The sequence below is a fragment of the Dermacentor andersoni genome, unplaced genomic scaffold (genome assembly GCF_023375885.2).
Source record: "Dermacentor andersoni unplaced genomic scaffold, qqDerAnde1_hic_scaffold ctg00000490.1, whole genome shotgun sequence".
In the NCBI taxonomy this organism is placed as follows: domain Eukaryota; kingdom Metazoa; phylum Arthropoda; class Arachnida; order Ixodida; family Ixodidae; genus Dermacentor; species Dermacentor andersoni.
The window spans coordinates 7,594-12,500 of record NW_027315174.1 but is presented as its reverse complement, the minus strand read 5'-3'; the positions used below and the strand labels follow the sequence as shown (position 1 = coordinate 12,500).

The following is a 4,907-nucleotide window of genomic DNA, read 5'->3' as shown; positions in this document are numbered from 1 at the left end:
CCGGCAATCGTTGAAACACCACGCAGTCGTCGGCGTCGGCCCCGACATGGTTGCGAGCGCTGGAAGAGACAAAGTCCGAAACCGCGTGTGCCGGGGCGGCGCGAGCGCGACGCCTTTGACGCAACTTTTGCGTACAAGCCGCCGCACGGCCACGACGGAGCCGGTGTCACCCTGCAGAGGGCTGCACTATAGCACGCCGGGAACCGGCAAAGAACCGCGCAGACGTCGTCGTTGGCCGCGGCGTTGCCGCGAGCACGCGAAGAGACAAAGTCCGAAACGACGTCAGCCGGGGCGTCGAGCACGCCGCCCGCACTGTTCGCACGCGTGCTCGGAAATGGCGAAGGGGCCGCGCTAGCGTGCCTTGAATCGGTGAGCGGCGGTACCGCGGCGATCGCCAGAGCTCGAATCCGCCCTGCAAAAGCCAAATATTGGCGCTCGGCTCGGCGCAGTACGCCGCCGCGTCGCACGAGTACGGCCCCATGGAGGTCTGGGCACTTATCGCTGCTACTGTAAGGGGCCGTACGGCCCCGGCCGACATTGTACCGTAGTGCGATTTTCGGCTTGCGCGTGCTCGTGGCGTAGTCCGCGCACCGTTCCGACGTCGACAATCGTGCCCACGACTACGCGAGCGCTGGAAGAGACAAAGTCCGAAACCGCGTGTGCCGGGGCGGCGCGAGCGCGACGCCTTTGACGCAACTTTTGCGTACAAGCCGCCGCACGGACACGACGGAATCGCTGGCATCCCGCACGCAGCTGCATTGTGTCACGCCGGCAATCGTTGAAACACCACGCAGTCGTCGGCGTCGGCCCCGACATGGTTGCGAGCGCTGGAAGAGACAAAGTCCGAAACCGCGTGTGCCGGGGCGGCGCGAGCGCGACGCCTTTGACGCAACTTTTGCGTACAAGCCGCCGCACGGCCACGACGGAGCCGGTGTCACCCTGCAGAGGGCTGCACTATAGCACGCCGGGAACCGGCAAAGAACCGCGCAGACGTCGTCGTTGGCCGCGGCGTTGCCGCGAGCACGCGAAGAGACAAAGTCCGAAACGACGTCAGCCGGGGCGTCGAGCACGCCGCCCGCACTGTTCGCACGCGTGCTCGGAAATGGCGAAGGGGCCGCGCTAGCGTGCCTTGAATCGGTGAGCGGCGGTACCGCGGCGATCGCCAGAGCTCGAATCCGCCCTGCAAAAGCCAAATATTGGCGCTCGGCTCGGCGCAGTACGCGGCCGCGTCGCACGAGTACGGCCCCATGGAGGTCTGGGCACTTATCGCTGCTACTGTAAGGGGCCGTACGGCCCCGGCCGACATTGTACCGTAGTGCGATTTTCGGCTTGCGCGTGCTCGTGGCGTAGTCCGCGCACCGTTCCGACGTCGACAATCGTGCCCACGACTACGCGAGCGCTGGAAGAGACAAAGTCCGAAACCGCGTGTGCCGGGGCGGCGCGAGCGCGACGCCTTTGACGCAACTTTTGCGTACAAGCCGCCGCACGGCCACGACGGAGCCGGTGTCACCCTGCAGAGGGCTGCACTATAGCACGCCGGGAACCGGCAAAGAACCGCGCAGACGTCGTCGTTGGCCGCGGCGTTGCCGCGAGCACGCGAAGAGACAAAGTCCGAAACGACGTCAGCCGGGGCGTCGAGCACGCCGCCCGCACTGTTCGCACGCGTGCTCGGAAATGGCGAAGGGGCCGCGCTAGCGTGCCTTGAATCGGTGAGCGGCGGTACCGCGGCAATCGCCAGAGCTCGAATCCGCCCTGCAAAAGCCAAATATTGGCGCTCGGCTCGGCGCAGTACGCCGCCGCGTCGCACGAGTACGGCCCCATGGAGGTCTGGGCACTTATCGCTGCTACTGTAAGGGGCCGTAGGGCCCCGGCCGACATTGTACCGTAGTGCGATTTTCGTCTTGCGCGTGCTCGTGGCGGTGTCCGCGCACCGTTCCGAAGTCGACAATCGTGCCCACGACTACGCGAGCGCTGGAAGAGACAAAGTCCGAAACCGCGTGTGCCGGGGCGGCGCGAGCGCGACGCCTTTGACGCAACTTTTGCGTACAAGCCGCCGCACGGCCACGACGGAGCCGGTGTCACCCTGCAGAGGGCTGCACTATAGCACGCCGGGAACCGGCAAAGAACCGCGCAGACGTCGTCGTTGGCCGCGGCGTTGCCGCGAGCACGCGAAGAGACAAAGTCCGAAACGACGTCAGCCGGGGCGTCGAGCACGCCGCCCGCACTGTTCGCACTCGTGCTCGGAAATGGCGAAGGGGCCGTGCTAGCGTGCCTCGAATCGATCGGCCGGGGGCCCCGTAGGGCGACAGAAAGGCAATTGTGCAGGAAACCGTACTGGCCATTAGCGAGAAATTGCCGTTCGCGCATTCGGTAGACGCGCTGCGCTTTCACGACTTCGGCATTGTGCTGCCGACGTAAGCTTTCAATCTTGCTCGCGGCGTTACGAGGCGGCACGATTTTCGCCAAACGCTCGTCGAAAGTGGCACGAGTACGGCCCCATGGAGGTCTGGGTACTTATCGCTGCTATTATATGGGGGTCCCAGAGAGCAGTCGCCCCCAAAGCGACCTGGGTGTTTGATATGCGGCGGGCTTCGTGCCCGTCAAGCGTGTCCCCGGTATCGCTCCCGTGGATCCCACAGCTGACGTCTGCAGCCTCATCCGCTTGATGCGTTAGGGGCTGGTTGTCGGACGACGCTTTTTCCACGATATCGAAGTGTGTTCCGCATCGTCCTCGGACGAATCAAATACGAAAGCGCCGAAGGCGCGGGCGTGACCCGTCGCCTAGCGGCTTTGCCGTCTCGGCTACGTTGCAAGTGTCGGTCGGTCCACCAGTGCTGCGGGCTCGAGAGAAACCGCAAGCCGCGATCGAGTCGACACAACCGGTCTATCGAGAATGTTGCGTGCTTCTTGCCGCGTGGCGATACCCGGCCCTGCGGGGAGGGCGCCGTAGCGAGCTCGAACGCCGTCGTCTCGGACTGTGCAAAGTGCTACCCTTTGCGAGAACGAAGCGTGTTGGGGCGCCTGAAGGTGGCCTCGGCATCGCAAAAACGGCGTCCGGCCTGCTTGAAAGGCTGGACGCGCAGTTGAACGATTACCTGGTTGATCCTGCCAGTAATCATATGCTTGTCTCAAAGATTAAGCCATGCATGTCTAAGTACATGCCGAAATAAGGCGAAACCGCGAATGGCTCATTAAATCAGTTATGGTTCCTTAGATCGTTTCTTCCTACTTGGATAACTGTGGCAATTCTAGAGCTAATACATGCAGTGAGCCTGAAGCCCTTTGGGCGACGGGTGCTTTTATTAGACCAAGATCGATCGGGTTTCGGCCCGTATTGTGTGGTGACTCTGGATAACTTTGTGCTGATCGCATGGCCACGAGCCGGCGACGTTTCTTTCAAGTGTCTGCCTTATCAACTTTCGATGGTAGGTTACTTGCTTACCATGGTTGTTACGGGTAACGGAGAATCAGGGTTCGATTCCGGAGAGGGAGCCTGAGAAACGGCTACCACATCCAAGGAAGGCAGCAGGCGCGCAAATTACCCACTCCCGGCACGGGGAGGTAGTGACGAAAAATAACAATACGGGACTCTTTTGAGGCCCCGTAATTGAAATGAGTACACTCTAAATCCTTTAACGAGGATCAATTGGAGGGCAAGTCTGGTGCCAGCAGCCGCGGTAATTCCAGCTCCAATAGCGTATACTAAAGCTGCTGCGGTTAAAAAGCTCGTAGTTGGATCTCAGTTCCAGACGAGTAGTGCATCTACCCGATGCGACGGCTCGGACTGAACATCATGCCGGTCCTTTCTTGGTGCACTTCATTGTGTGCCTCGAGAAGGCCGGTGCTTTTACTTTGAAAAAATTAGAGTGCTCAACGCAGGCGAGTCGCCTGAATAAACTTGCATGGAATAATAGAACAAGACCTCGTTTCTGTTCTGTTGGTTTTTGGAATACGAGGTAATGATTAAGAGGGACAGACGGGGGCATTCGTATTGCGGCGCTAGAGGTGAAATTCTTGGACCGTCGCAAGACGAACTACTGCGAAAGCATTTGCCAAGAATGTTTTCTTTGATCAAGAACGAAAGTCAGAGGTTCGAAGGCGATCAGATACCGCCCTAGTTCTGACCATAAACGATGCCAACCAGCGATCCGCCTGAGTTACTCAAATGACTCGGCGGGCAGCTTCCGGGAAACCAAAGTGTTTGGGTTCCGGGGGAAGTATGGTTGCAAAGCTGAAACTTAAAGGAATTGACGGAAGGGCACCACCAGGAGTGGAGCCTGCGGCTTAATTTGACTCAACACGGGAAAACTTACCCGGCCCGGACACTGGGAGGATTGACAGATTGAGAGCTCTTTCTTGATTCGGTGGATGGTGGTGCATGGCCGTTCTTAGTTGGTGGAGCGATTTGTCTGGTTAATTCCGATAACGAACGAGACTCTAGCCTATTAAATAGGTGCGGGGTTCCCAGCACCTTACAACCTTCTTAGAGGGACAAGCGGCTCCTAGCCGCACGAAACAGAGCAATAACAGGTCTGTGATGCCCTTAGATGTCCGGGGCCGCACGCGCGCTACACTGAAGGAAGCAGCGTGTCTTTATCCCTGTCTGAAAGGACTGGGTAACCCGTGGAACTTCTTTCGTGATTGGGATAGGGGCTTGCAATTGTTCCCCTTGAACGAGGAATTCCCAGTAAGCGCGAGTCATAAGCTCGCGTTGATTACGTCCCTGCCCTTTGTACACACCGCCCGTCGCTACTACCGATTGAATGATTTAGTGAGGTCTTCGGACCGATGTCCGGCGCGGCCTTTCGGTTGCGCCGGTCTGTTGGAAAGATGACCAAACTTGATCATTTAGAGGAAGTAAAAGTCGTAACAAGGTTTCCGTAGGTGAACCTGCGGAAGGATCATTA

The 4,907-nt window shown here is 59.2% G+C and overlaps 1 non-coding gene across 1 annotated transcript; it reads left to right on the top strand.

Moving 5' to 3' along the window:
* The first annotated feature begins 3,092 nt into the window (after positions 1-3,092).
* LOC140214601 (small subunit ribosomal RNA) lies at positions 3,093-4,907 on the top strand. The gene has a single exon (XR_011891537.1). It is a non-coding gene; the product is annotated as a small subunit ribosomal RNA (ribosomal RNA).